The 14,889-nt window shown below is 50.6% G+C and overlaps 2 long non-coding RNA genes across 3 annotated transcripts; both read right to left on the bottom strand.

Moving 5' to 3' along the window:
- Positions 1 to 158: 158 nt before the first annotated feature.
- LOC112580780 lies at positions 159 to 1,634 on the bottom strand. The gene is made up of 2 exons (XR_003105089.3): positions 1,222 to 1,634; positions 159 to 708 (listed from the first exon to the last, which is right to left on the bottom strand). It is a non-coding gene; the product is annotated as an uncharacterized LOC112580780 (long non-coding RNA).
- A 3,283-nt stretch (positions 1,635 to 4,917) lies between these two features.
- Positions 4,918 to 10,904, bottom strand: LOC102395109. 2 transcript variants are annotated; one of them, XR_006640350.1, is made up of 4 exons: positions 9,579 to 10,904; positions 7,111 to 7,658; positions 6,272 to 6,922; positions 4,918 to 5,837 (listed from the first exon to the last, which is right to left on the bottom strand). It is a non-coding gene; the product is annotated as an uncharacterized LOC102395109 (long non-coding RNA). The 2 variants fall into 2 exon arrangements; XR_006547173.2 differs by having other exon boundaries at positions 4,918 to 6,922.
- Positions 10,905 to 14,889: the final 3,985 nt, after the last annotated feature.

The raw sequence follows: 14,889 nt of genomic DNA, 5'->3' as shown, positions 1-14,889 counted from the left end.
CAGCCATCACTTTTCCTCTTGATAGGGAAAGGTTACGGCTGGCTAAAATATTCAAAAGATCTGATACCAAGTGAAAAATTCAAGCACCAATTCAAAATACATGATTTGGCTCTCATAAGCTTTTCTTCATCTGCTATTAAAAAAAGAAAAACAAAACATGCTTATAAAATACGTGTTTAATTGAACACCCATGTTCACAGCAGCATTATTCATAACACCTAAAATGTGGAGGAAACTCAATTATCCACTGAGGGAATGAATGGATTAGTAAAATGTGATATGTGTGTGTGTGTGTGTGTGTGTATGTATACAATGGACCATTATTCAGCCCTAGAAAGGAAGGAAGTTCTGACATGCATCATGACGCGGATGAGTCCTGGGGACACTCTGTGAAGTGAAATAAGCCAGACGTAAAAGGACAAACGCTGCATGATTCGCTGATACGAACGACGTTATCTGGAACAGTCAAGTTCACGGAGACAGAAAGGTGGTAGGAGACACAGAGGGAAAGGTGGGTGTCGGGGGCGGGCTGTGGGGAGTCCGAGTCGGGGATTACTGTTCAGCAGGAAGAGAGCTTCGGTTTGGCAAGATGAAAAAAGCCCGGGGGGAAGGACAGCGGTGATGGGATGCGTGGCTACACAGACGTCCTCGGCACCAATGAGCCGCACACGTAAAAACGGTGAAGACAGCAAATTTTGTGCCTTTTTACTACAATAAAAAAAAAAAACTAAATGTAAAAAGGCGTATGTGATAACTGTACACAAAGTAAAAAAAAAACACACACAATAAAAACGGGCCAAAACCCTCCTTCCCAGAAGCAAACGACAGTTTTGACGTGTTTACTTTCCACTTTTTCTAAAAGTTCGGGTTATAGTATGTACTTATATGTGCTACATTTTTGATTAATATATCATAGCATTTTTCATATTAAAAACATCTACAAAATTTAAAAAATCCATACATACAAAACCTGTGCTTTAATAATATTCCGTGGGCCCCATACGGATGGACCTTGAAATCACTAAAAGAATAACACGTATAGCAGGTTCTCATTACTTATCTATTTTGAACATAGTATCACTATATCAACAGTGTATACCTGTCAACCCCAATCTTCTAGTTCCTCCCACCTCCCGCTAGAGATGACACTTTAGACACCCAGAGAGTAATACGTCCTTTGATCCCATTCCCCTCCTCTTGCTCCCCAAGGGAATGACTTACAGTCTCACCCCTGCAAGGTCCTCGTACCCCAGGACCAGGGTTTATACAAGAAGTCCAGTGAGCGCTGTGGGTTCACGGCTCCACAGGGCCGCCTGACCACTGACTCTGCAATCCCCTTAGCCTTTTCTTCACAGTCATGAAATGAAGACACAGTCCCAGCCATCACGCCGGTTTTTGGGCAGGAAGGAAGAACAGGGGCTGTCTCTTGGGGCTTTGCCTTTCTATTAGGGAAGAGGAGCCTCTCTAATGACACACATTTCCTCTGACATTTCATTGGCCAGACCTGGGACACATTCTCCCTCTCCCCAATGCCTCAGACCCATCACTGGCTACAGGAAGTAAGACTGTTTAGCCGATCATAACTTAACCCCGGAGCTAAGGTCGTTCCACCCCCTTATCCCAAAAGAGCAGATTTCTACCTGTTAACTGAAGGAAGATACTGAGGCTCTGAAAGGGCAGGGCACAGGGTCTGGGAGGAGGGTGGTTGCCAGCGGACACCAGAGTGGATGCCAGGGAAACCCGATGTCTTCTGCTAAACAAATGCACACATGTATGTCCGTGTGACATACAGCCACGTGTTCAAGTACTCCTCGAGGCTATTTCTGGAAGGGATTTCTGATGTGCAACCCCAGTTTGTGTAAAGGCTACGTGAGTCGGCTGCCAATATCGAGCTGGCGCAGTAACGTGATGGATAACAGTCCAGACGCCTCCCACCTCCATAGGCTCCTATGACAGACACAGCCAATCAGGTGAAGACTGAACTACTACTTTTGGTCCGTAATAGGTAAGTGACTACATTTGGATCCTAAAAAACACACAGTTTGAACAGGGGATGGGGAAAGGCGACTTAAGAGATGCACACACGTGCAAGCAAGCAGGGACTGGCTTGCAGCTCTGAACACAGACAGGGAGGAGTCCTGGGAACCCTTGACCCCATGAAGTCACAGTGGAACATGGCTGCGCCCACTCTGGGTGGAGCCAGAAGTGGTTGGGCTTGAGTCTCCCATCCAGTAGCCTCTGCATCTAGAATTCAGTGGTTTGGAGGGGGGGGGAAAAAGGATGAGCAGCATCGCATCCAAGGGAAGCTACTACTTAACGGCTGAAGAGATGTGTGTGAGCAGATCTATAAAACACCTCTGTCTGCCTGTAATGCATGCAGCATTGTTACTTGCTGACCACTGAGTTAATACATGAATCAATAAGGCATTTACTTCGACAGGAAATGGTTTATGTGGATTCTTGGCTGTGGCAGTGGCACCAGGACTTTGCTTGTGGTAGTAACGTTTGCTCTGAGAGGGCTGGAGGAAAGATTGTATGAGCTTCTACCCGGCAGGTCAAAATAAGGCTATTTTTCCAAAGCACAGTCTCCTTAAAGGGTTTCATGTTTCAATATGCTTTTGAGAAATAACTAGAAATATACACTTTTGGGTATTGGGTTGGCGAAAAAGTTTGTTCCGGTTTTCTGTAAGATGTTACAGAAAAACCTGAACAATTGTTTTTGCTGAATCAACAGTTTGGGACAAGCTATACATACTCTTTACTTTTTTCACATGATAAACTAATGATTTTTCACTGTTTGAACTTCCAAGAACATCTAATTTCCAGACAGTTTTTGCTTGCTTCCATGTATGGAAATTCATAGTACTCAAAAAATCTCAAGGACAAGTAAGCTAACAAAGGTCTGTATAGTAAAAGCTATGGTTTTTCCAGTAGTCATGTATGGATGTGAGAGCTGGACCATAAAGAAGGCTGAGAGCCGAAAAACTGATTCTTTCAAACTGTGGTGCTGGAGAAGATTCTTGAGAGTCCCTTGGACTGCAAGGAGATCAAACCAGTCAATCCTAAAGGAAATTAAGCCAGAATATTCATTGGAAGGACTGATGGTGAAGTTCCAATACTTTGGCCACGTGATGCAAAGAGCCGAGTCACTGGAAAGGACCCTGATGCTGGGACAGATTGAAGGCAAGAGAAGCGGGGTGAACAGAGGATAAATGGTTGGGTGGCATTATTGACTCATTGGACATGAATTTGAGCAAACTCCAGGAGATAGTGAAGGGCAGGGAAGCCTGGCATGCTGCAGTCCATGGGGTGGCAAAGAGTCAGACACAACTGAGTGACTGAACAACAACGAAATAAGCTAAATTCAGAGCTCCCTGAGAGTTTGATTACGCTAAGACTCTGCCAACTGCTTAGCCTGTGAAGCAGCCTTTTCCTGTCCCCCACATCTCCCATCTGAGTAAACCACTGTTTATCTAACACTTAGGATGTTCCAGGCTCTGAGCACTCAGATGCATGAACAGCCACAAAAAAGCAGAAGAAACATCCTTGCCTTCCAGAAGCTTCCAACTCAGGAACTGTCTGCTGCTCCTGCTGCTGCTAAGTCGCTTCAGCCGTGTCTGACTCTGTGTGACCCCCAAAGACGGCAGCCCACCAGGCTCCCCCGTCCCTGGGATTCTCCAGGCAAAAACACTGGAGTGGGTTGCCATTTCCTTTTCCAATGCATGAAAGTGAAAAGTGAAAGTGAAGTCGCTCAGTCGTGTCCGACTCTTCCCGACCCCATGAACTGCAGCCTACCAGGCTCCTCCATCCATGGGATTTTCCAGGCAGGAGTACTGGAGTGGGTTGCCATTGCCTTCTCCCAGGAACTGTCTACAAGGAATTAAAAGTGAAAGCCAGCTAACTGGACAGTGCAGCAGGTTGGGACTTTTACGTGCTCTGGGGAAACAGAAGACCAGGGAGGGGGTTCTTTGCAACTGGAGGGCCTGGGAGGCCTTGAGGCAAGATTGGAAGGGAGTGGAGAGGTTGGGAGATGTGAGGAAGGCACTCCTCAATGAACTGAGCGTGAACAAAGGTGTAGAAAATGAAGGGGTGTTTCCATCAACAGACACGTCTGTGAGGCGGTGTGGGGGAGGGGCTCAGGACGGAGAAGGGAGATAGAAAAGCAGTCATAGATGAGGAGATTTAGTTAGTGCCTGTTACATGCCAGGGGGCTTCTCTGGTGGCTTAGATGGTAAAGAAGCTGCCTGCACCTCAAGAGAGCCGGGTTCAATCCCTGGGTTGGGAAGATCCCCTGGAGAAGGAAATGGCAGCCCACTCCAGGATTCTTGCCTGGAGAATCTATCTCATGGACAGAGGAGCCTGGCGGGCTGCAGTTCATAGGGTCGCAAAGAGTCCGACACGACTAAGCGACTAACACACACACACACACAAACACACGCCAGGAGCACTGTATGTACTATTTCAAACATTCCAACAATCCTGAATAGTAATATTCTGATCTTGCAGATCAAGAAACTGGCCCAGAGGGAGTTTCCTCGTCGCCTAGTGGTTAGGATTCTGGGCTTTCAATGCCAGGGCCAAAACCTGCTGGGGAAACTGAGCAACGTGGCCCCCCTCTCCCCCAGCCCCATCCCCCCAAAAAAGAAATTTAAAAACAAGGAAAAAAAGAAATTTAACAGAGGGAAAAAGAAGAGGACTGAAAAGTGAGGTATTATTCCACGATGAGGCTGCCAGACAAAATACAGGACACCTAGTTAAATTTGAATTTCGGATAAACAAGGAAGACTTAAAAGAAACTGACCCAGAGAAGTGAAAACACTCACCCGAGATCACTGAACCGATAAGTAGTGGAAACGCTATTAAAATCTGGGTCTGTCTCATGGAAACTTCTTTTTTTTTTCCCCCTATTATGCCACATTTCCCTTTTAGCCCAGCTAAGGAGATGGGACTTTTTAGAAAACTTTTTATTTCGTCCTGGAGTTTGGCTAATTAACAGTGTGGTGGCAGTTTCCAGGCGTACAGCAAGGTGATTCAGTTGTACATGGCATGCAACCATTCTGCGTTCCACAGGCCGTGCGGGTGGAGGACGAAACTGGGAGGGGCAGCGCTGGGCATTTCTGCTCCGGTGGGGCCGACTGCACGTCCTGCGTCGGGCTGGCCCTGGTCCACTCCGAGGCTGGAGGCAGAAGAGAAACTGCCCCTGCCCTCAAAGAAGGCGCAGCTTGGTGGACAAGCAGGAAGGTTAACAGGTCACTTTCACGGTGAGGACGATGATAGCAATTTGGGCGGAATGCTACGGAAATGCCCTTCCAGGGAAGGCTTCTTTGAGATGCCACCTGATTCGATGCACGATACTGGGTGCTTGGGGCTGGTGCACTGGGATGACCCAGAGGGATGGTATGGGGAGGGAGGAGGGAGGAGGGTTCAGGATGGGGAACATATGTATACCTGTGGCGGATTCATTTTGATATTTGGCAAAACTAATACAATTATGTAAAGTTTAAAAATAAAATAAAATTAAAAAAAGAGATGCCACCTGAGCTGCTTTGGAAGAGGAGGAATGTCGAAGGCGGTGAGAAAGGGTCTCCCGGGCAGAGAATGGCCAGCCTGAAAACAAAGGTCTGAACCACTGGAGCTGGGGGAGGCAGGAGGGGTGGAAAACAAGGCTGCGCGTTTGAAACGCCTGGTGGAGGAGCGGCTCCAAACTTTGAGTTTCGACTGGAATGATGTGGTTCCACCTGCAGGTTAGGAAGCCTCCGGAGAGCCTTGGGAAAGGAGGGCTGGAGCAGGTCATGCAGCTGGTTGGCAAAGGTTTTGGTGAGACGGTGGGACGGGGCCTGCAGCACAGCAGGGATGGCGGGGAAAGAGAAAAGCTGGTGTGAGAAAGATTTAGGAGAACCTGATGGCTGACGGTGGGGGTTACGGAGCCAAGAGAGTCGAAGATGGTTTCCAGGTTTCCGTCCCGGGCAAGTGGGTATGACTGGTGAGCGGGCAGGTGCAGGGACTGACCCCGAGGGACCCCCGAGGACAGACAGTGCATGTGGATCTAGAGCTCCGGGGAGAGCCACAGGCAGCTGAGAATCGTCAGCCACCCGCGGCTGTCGAGGCCACGAGGACGGGCGACTCAGGGGGACACAGGGCAGCAGGCAGGAGGAGGGGAAGCCAGAGGCCAGAAGGCAGACCAGGTGGATGAACGGGATGGCAGAGCCGAGGAGGGGGTCTGGGAACCTCATGAGCACGAGGATGAGAAGCGAGGTCAGAAAGGCCTCACCTTTGCGGGCTCCACCGCACGTGATGATGCGGTACCTGCGGCTCAACAGATGGAGCGGAGACGGTCAGCGCAGACCTGCTCTCAGGGCTTGGCTGGGACTGCAAGGAGACGGGCAGTGACTCCTGGGGGACATGGGGTCAAGAGAGAGCCCTGTTTCTAAAGACAGGGAGAGACGTCGCCACGGGAAGAGAGCCCGGGGCGCACGCAGGGCAGGTCCCCGGGATGGGAGGAGGGGGAGCGCAGGTGGAGACGGGAACGCGGGCTCAGCCAGGAGCAGCCACGAGGGGACCCTGGGCGTCTGAGGGAACGAATTTGGATCCTTTCAACTGCCTTGAGGCAGGGGACGCTGGCGCTGGGCCACTGCGGGGAGGCGAGGGAACAGAGAGGACACAGGCAGATTTCTTATGAGCTTTGAGAAAAGTCATTTCGAGAATCCGCTGAGCAAAATGGTGGCGCAGGTGCCAGAGTGAGGACCAGGGAAAAGAAACGTCAAGCAGCATCGAATGCTCAGGCGACGCCGGGGAACGCAAGTCATGGCAGAAATCTACACTCGTGAGAGGCGTTGCCCCCAGAAGATCCCTGCAGAAGTACAGGGTCGGAAGTGAATGGACCCAACAGGGACGTTTCATGTGCCGTAAGCAGTAAGGGAACCTGGAAGAAAAAGTGAAAGTGAAAATCACTCAGTGGTGTCTGACTGTTTGTGACCCTATGAACTGTAGCCCACCAGGCTCCTCAGTCCATGGAGAGTACTGGAGTGGGTTGCCATTTCCTTCTCCAGGGGAATCTTCCCGACCCAGGGATTGAACCCAAGTCTCCCGCAGTGCAGGCCGATGTTTTACCGTCTGAGCCACCAGGGAAGCCAAGGGAACCGGAGGATGCTGGTAACTGCTCATGGGGTTCTGGGATGGAAAAGAGGGATTAGAAAACAGAAGGTCTGAGGCTGAAACGAAGGGGTAACAGGGAAGAGGGGACGAGAGTTGGAGACGAGAGGATGTTGGGAGTTTGAGATGCCAAGGGTGGCCCTGCTCCCAGGGATGACGCGGACCAGGATGTGGTGGCTGAAGAGGTGGGAGGGGAGGTGACTGGGGTTTCGGAGGCCAAGATATAAAGAGGCTGCCGCGCCTGAGACGATGCAAGGGTGGAGTGGCCTGGGTTCGAGAGAGAAAGGAGTTTAAGTGCCAAGTCTTCAATGAGCACAGGGCAGGGTGAGCAGATGACAGAGACGGACGTCGTGGGGTGATGGCTTCAGCCTCAGGGCCAGCGCTGCCTTGGGTAGGACTTGGTCAGACGGTCACTAAGGAAAGAGGCAGGCAATCCTCAACTGCATTCTTGCCACAAGTGCGCCTCCGTGTACTCACAACAGTGCAAGGGCACACCCAGCCCGTTCCTGGGGGGAAGAGGGAGGGACGGTTTAGAGTATGCTCGTCCTTCCTCTGCCTGCCACCCCTTAAAGCTGTCTGTGAGCGCTAAGGAAGTTCGCTGGGAACTCTGTCCTGGGACGTGGAGGCAGGAGGCCTCCCGGGACTGCCATTTCCGAGTGCCAGCTGTTGACCCCACCACAGGCTTGCTCGAACTCATGTCCACTGAGTTGGTAACACCATCCAACCATCTCATGTTCCCGCCTTCAATCTTTCCCGGCATCAGGGTCTTTTCCAGTGAAGCGGCTCTTCCCATCGGGCGGCCAAAGTATTGGAGCTTCACTTTCAGCATCAGTCCTTCCAATGAATATTCAGGGTTGACACTGGATGTTGGGCTGGTTTTAGGGCTCATCCTTAGGCCCTTACGTGTGCTTACCTGCACACGAAAGAATTCATTTGCTAGCCAGACTTTTCTTAAAGACATCTGCCATTATCAGTGGTTAAGTTTTGAGTCTCTCTGGAGTGGATTACTGTCCGTTAAAAGTAGGATAAAGCAACTCCTTTTGTGTTTTCTGTCAACCAGAACTCAGGTTTTCAACACAGGAGCTCCTTTTGGAAGTGTGTCTACGTTGGAGCCCAGCTGCTCGTGTCTTACCATCGTCACTTTTCCTCTTGTGACACAGAGATGCTTTGGCTGGGAAGGCTAAACTGAGGCGGGCTTGGTGACTGCGTGGTCACGGTGGGGTCAGGAGAAGGGGGCGACAGAGGATAAGACGGCTGGATGGCATCACAGACTCAGTGGACATGAGTTTAAGCAAAGCCAGTGATGGACAGGGGAGCCTGGCGTGCTGCAGCCCATGGGGTCGCAAAGAGTCGGACACGACTGAGCGACTGAACAATAACCAAAACCAGCCCAGAAGCGGAGAGATGAGTGGAAGAGGCGCGTTCACTTAGAATGAGTGGGTAGGAAGGACGTGTAACAGTCCTGGGGGCGTCAACACTTCACGCAGGTCACCTATCACCACAGCTGATTCCTGTTTGTCTGAAGACTGGCATTGCTAAGCCTGATTTACAGCCAAGGAAATGAAGACTTAAAAGGCTACAAGGCCTCACGGAGGTGTCCTGCATGACAATGGGCACAGTCAGGCCCTCGCCTGTTGGGATGACTCTTGCCAGCCTCAGTTCCGCCTGCCTAAGTACCTTTGTAGCTGGTGCACCTTCCAAGGCCTGGAACTCCAAACCCATTTCTGCTATTAAGTTCAAGTGGAAACTCTGAATAAGGAATGGCTCATGAAAAATGGTAAAAAGAACAAAAAAAAGTAGGACATGATGTCAGTAGCGAAGTACTGAGAAAAACCTCAGGCATCTCAATAGCAGTTTCGGGGGATTCATTTGGTAATTGGATGAATTTCCAAGGCAAAATTATAGCTCTCTTACACTGAGTGCTGTGAGTGCAAGCTAAGTCGCTTCACTTGGGTCTGACTCTTTGCGACCCCATGGACTGTAGCCCACCAGGCTTCTCTGTCCACGGGATTCTCCAGGCACAAATACTGGGGTGGGTTGCCATGACCTCCTCCAGGGGATCTTCCAGACCCAGGGATCTAACCGGCTTCTCTCGTGTCTCCTGCACTGGCAGGCAGGTTCTTTACCACTAGCGCCACCTGGGAAGCCCCTGAGTACTCCTTATGCCTTTATCACAAATATTTACAAATTTATCATCCAATTTATTTTATCTACTTCCTTTTCACTTAGAAATTAACTTTTTTTTTTTTTTTTAAGGCAAGTTTGAAGCCAAATGCAGTCTTGGGCACTGGGTAGTTAACTCTCAAGACCCAGGTGAAATATCCCCTCCCCAGGAGGGCCATTATCTGACCAGCTTGGGCTAGGGTCCTCTCATCCCCCGACTTTCCACTTGGTGCCAGGATGGCCAATGGAAGTGAGACCAGTACCTTGAGCTCTCTAGTCATGGCCTGCCTCCCGTCTGGGCACATCGTCTTTCTTCTGGCCTCATAGAGCAGGTGCTTGACAAACAGGGATGAACAGCTGGGCTCATCTCATCTGCTACGTCACTGCCTTTTAGCGAAGGGAGAGAGTCCTGCTCAGACGCGGCGGCTCAGCCCCCTCTCAACAAGCTCCTCCTGTTCCAGCACTGACGGGCCTCTCACACAGATGCAGGAGGGGGCTGGCTTCTTGTACTTCTACCCTGCAGTAAGCGTGCTGTGCAACACGTGTGCCTGCAGAGCTGCCACAGACTCAGAGCTTTGCTTCCATTCACGCGCACGTGCCGCATGCGTTTGGACGGGCAGACGGCAGAGCAACTGCAGCAGAAGGTCGATTTAACTTCGACTTGGAGGGACAGACAGAGTGCCAAGGAGAGGAAAACGAGGCCAATTCATCACTAGAGAGCTCAACCTTCCTTAGGGTCATGGGCAATAACCAGATTTGTTTCCTGGACTAAACCACTTAGCCTCAGAAAAAGCCTAAGTAAGTCAAGTCCCTCAGTCGTGCCCGACTCGGCGCCCCCATGGACGGTAGCCCACCAGGTTCCTCTGTCCATGGGATTCTCCAGGCAAGAATACTAGAGTGGGTTGCCATTTCCTTCTCCAGGGGATCTTCCCAACCCAGGGATTGAACCTGGGTCTCCTGTATTGCAGGCGGACACTTTAACCTCTTAGCCACCAGGAAAGCCCCAGAAAAAGTCTAAGACCTTACAAAACTCAAGAACATAAAATGTTGCATCAATGGTGTCAGCTTGATGTGAAGTCACTCAGTCGTGTCCGACTCTTGGCGACCCCATAGACTGTAGCCTACCAGGGTCCTCCATCCATGGGATTTTCCAGGCAAGAGTACTGGAGTGGGTTGCCACTTCCTTCTCCAGAGGATCTTCCTGACCCAGGGATCGAACCCGGGTCCCCCGCATTGTAGGCAGACGCTTTACCGTCTGAGCCACCAGGGAAGCCTTTATAGATGTGTGTCAGCTTTATAGATGTGTGCAATTAGGATCTATCACCACAGTTTAAGCTCCAAGTCTAATACATGCACTGATTTTGGGGGTAGGGAGGAGGGTCCCTTGAACAGGCCCAGTTTCAAAGATTCCACAATCAAGAACACACTATAGGTTTGATGATTAAGAAAAACACGTACGTTGCCTACATTGTTGCTTTACTCCCTAAGTCGTGTCTGACTCTGCAATGCCATGGACTGTAGCCCACCAGGCTCCTCTGTCCATGGGATTTCCTAGGCATGAATACTGGAGTGGGTTGCCATTTCCTTCTCCGGGGGGGGATCCTCCCAAACCCAGGGACCAAACCTGCGTCTCTTGTATTGGCAGGCGGATTCTTTACCACTGAGCCACCAGGGAAGCCCATACACACTGACAGTTTTTATTTAATTTGTACTGATTCAAACGAGGGGTGACCTACCGCAGGCAAGGGACCAGAGCAGCTCATGGTACCATCTAAGACCCTGCACACACCTTAATCTTGTCAGCAATCCACCCTTTTGCAACTTTCCAGAAGGAATAAAGACTGCTACTGCCCCATACCTCTGCCTGACTATACAGCCTCTCCCTACTCACCAGAAAGGGGGGCACAGTTGTTGAGGTGCTAGCCTACTGTGGTCCCCCTTTGTGTGGCAAAGCAATAAAGCCACTCTTCTGTTCTCCTCCAAAAACATAAAACCCCAAAACAGACAAGCTAGGACTAACTAGGTGCTTAAACACAAACTTTCACCCTGATTTTTTTCTAAATATTTCATTGGCAACTTAGTTTGGCTCTGAAACAGGGTTCGACCCCCAAATTTACAAAGGCTCCGCAGCCTAACAAAAGGTGAACACTTAGCTCTAGCTGCAGCCCTATCACACACCTTGCAACGCGACCTTCAACAGCACCTCTCAGCTGGCTTCCTTAGTGGCCAAATGGACTGGGCCAGTGCTCAGAGCTAGTGTTCTCCACACTGTAACCTGAATATTCACTGAAGGACTGATGCTGAAGCTGAAGCTCCAATACTCTGGTCACCTGATGTGAAGAGCCAGTTCACTGGAAAAGACCCTGATGTTGGGAAAGACTGACAGCAGGAAGAGAAGGGGACGACAGAGGAGGAGATGGTTGGACGGCATCACCAACTCAGTGGACATGAGTTTGAGCAAATTCCGGGAGATAAAGAAGGACAGGGGAGTTTGGCATGCTGCAGTTTATGGGGTCCTAAGAGTAGGACAACTTAACAACAATACTGTTACCGATGCAGAATACCAACTCCAAAAGAACTAACATTAGACATAACCAAAGAGCAACTTCATAGGGCAGCCAAACTAGTTTGCAGTAAGGGAAGTTAACTTAGCATGAGTTCACTGCCTGCACTGTTTCCTATCTTTTAGAAATAGAAATAAGGTAGAATCAGTTTTGTTAGGCTCCTTATAATTAATAAATGAGAAGATACTCTGAAAAAAGGAGAAAAAGAGATATTGGTGTCTTTCAATTCGTATCCTTTATTCTTCCACCCACTCCCACCCTCTACCCTCGCCACACGTGTCCCTCCCTAACCCCCGTGGTCTTACGGCCCCACTGCAGACCCAATGGAGGTTGCGGGAAGGGAGCCATGAGGCGCGGGGCACGGGCGGCGACATCCACAGGGCCGTGTGCCACAGTCCACACGTTTTGTCCGGGGCCGTCCCGCCAAGGGACACACTCCGGGCAGGCTGCCTGTCGCCACGTCTCCTTAGCCACTAGTGAGCTCGGACTCACTTCACACACCTCTCCTGAGTCTTCCAGTCTTCTACCTTCTTACGTAGTTGCTGACATTCGTTTTCACCGTGGACAGGAAGTTTCGTTGGAGTTCTTAAGACACATAAAATAGTCGAGCATTTTCACACCCAAGTCCTGCCACGGTGCCTTCGTCTTTTGATGAACCAAAACCCAAACAATCATTCCACGCACAAGGCATTAAGCTGTCGACGGACCCAGCCATGGTGTCTGTCCTCACGATCCGAAGAATAGAAGCAGGCAAACATGGCTGTAAGATACCCAGTTTAATTAAGGGGCACTAGCCAGTTTTCTTGCTGCCAAAAGAACAGGACTCTGGCTCAGACGGTAAAGAATCCGCCTGCAATGCGGGAGACCTGGGTTCGAGCCCTAGGTCAGGAAGATTCCCTGGAGAAGGGCATGGCAACCCACTCCAGTATTCTTGCCTGGAGAATCCCCATGGACAGAAGGGGCCTGGTGGTCTCCAGTTCATAGGGTTGCAAACAGCTGAATATGACTGAGCAACTAAGCACACAGAAGTTCAGAGAGGTGGTTTACTGGTTCAGTTTACTCTGCCCAGACAGAACAAAATAAAAGCAATAAAATTGGCCCTACCTTTAGAGGTCTGTGGCTCTGGAACTGCACTTTAACCTGTCCTTTTAAATGGATTTTTCACCTTTACAGCCAATGGAAGCAGGCGAGAGCAAATAGAGCACCTTGTCTCTGGATGCCTATTCATAAGCTAAAGAGCAGAAAACAAGAGTTTCCCATCAAAAAAAACTTAAGGCTTAATCCAACAGGTCACCTACTCTAGGGCAATTTTTAAAAGTTATTCATGCAGCAGGGGAACAGCTGGGCCCTCTCGGTGCTGTCTCCCACCTATCACCATTCCTGATAGTTAAACCCTTCCAGCCTCCTCCACTTGACTGTGAACTCTGCAGACCCATGACTCAGAAGCTAAGTGACCTAACTAGGTACTTCCCCCATTTCTGGTCTCTATGGGGAAGTATCAACTACTTGCAAAGACACTCTCCCACCAATTACTAGAGAGTGGGGAAAGTGAAATTAATTAAGCCACATACAAATTCTACCACAACTGGGTTTTCACTTATGAACCATTTATGCAGAATTTATATGCTATGAAGCCAGAAATGACTTCTTTCAACAGACGCTGACTTTCTCAAACTGTGTGGGTGCAACACTCCAAAGGGAATTACTCAGGATTTAAAACTCAGATGCAAAGACAAAATGATCCAATTTTTCACTCCCCACACTAACATTTTTAAGCCCATGTCATTTCAAAATAAGTGGGGACTAAATGAGACTGACAAAATCACTTTTTAATCAGAATACACAAACTTTCCTCTAAAGGTTCTTAAAAAAGACACCTGCTTGTTTTAACAAGTTGGATCTAAGGTTGATGTATTACAGTTCAGAATAACCACGGTGTTCAACTGCGAGAATACTGCTCCGAAAGACAGGGTAAAAGTGAATATATATTTGAGAAATTCACACCGCAAAAGGAGTACAAAAAAGACACACTCTCTGTTTCTCGTGATTTTCTTTCTTAAAAACTAGTTTTTATTTCTATTGCTTCCAACCCAAAGTCAGGTCGACCAAAACAACGAACAAGGGCAAGACCACATCGCTGCAACATAGATAACCATTTAGGAAGGTTTAACTTGCAATTCGCGCCAGGAATAAAAAAAAAAGGAGGGGGGACCTCTGCTGCAGGTATAAAGGAGAACTGGGCGGGAAAATTTGTGGCATTTTCAACAAGGAGACAAATGCAAAGCCTGGCGAGCGTGAGGAGGAGCGCCTACACGGGTGAGAAAGAGGTGAAGACGGTGGTCGAGGGGAAACGACTGGCTGCAGAGCGAAGAAAGGGAAGCTGAGAAGGAAATGCTCGGAAGCCACAAGCCAAGCTACCAGCCCGGCGGCCGGGACCCTGTAGCCAGTTCTAAGATCTACGGGGAAGCAGGCACCCAACGGCTAAGTCGCAGGTTTCCGCGGGTCACGAAAGGATAACGGACATCCTCCCAACGGCGGGCCCGGGGGCGCGGCGCGCCGCTTCCGCCTGCCCGAGCCGCCCGGGACCCGGCAAGGCGCGCGACCGCGGAGCTCGCGGCGAGATGTGGGCCCGCGGCCGCCCGCCGGCGTTCCCCTTCGCCGCCGGCCTTTGTTCGCCTGGCCCTGCTCCCCCCTCATTCGGCCGCCGTCGCCCCCCCGGAGCCGGGTGCCTAGAGCAAACGCCACCTGACGCGAAAAACGAGGCACAGGCGCTACTCGTCAAACCAGACTTTATTGGGGGCCGCCGGGGCCGCCCCGTGCGCGCCTCCAGCTCCCCCCGCGTGGCCCGCCGGCAGGGACGCCGCGTTCGGCTCGGCCGGCCCTGCCCCGCAGGCCCCCTCCCCCGCGGCGCCGGGGGGGCCGCGCGGACGGCTCACCGGCTCCCGAGGCGGCGGCTGCGGCGGCTGCAGCGTCGACGCCCTGCTCCAGAGGGCGGCCCGGGGCCCCCCGG

The sequence above is a fragment of the Bubalus bubalis genome, chromosome 20, assembly GCF_019923935.1.
Source record: "Bubalus bubalis isolate 160015118507 breed Murrah chromosome 20, NDDB_SH_1, whole genome shotgun sequence".
Lineage (NCBI taxonomy): Eukaryota > Metazoa > Chordata > Mammalia > Artiodactyla > Bovidae > Bubalus > Bubalus bubalis.
The sequence above is the reverse complement of the archived record's forward strand: the minus strand, read 5'-3'. Positions and strand labels throughout refer to the sequence as shown.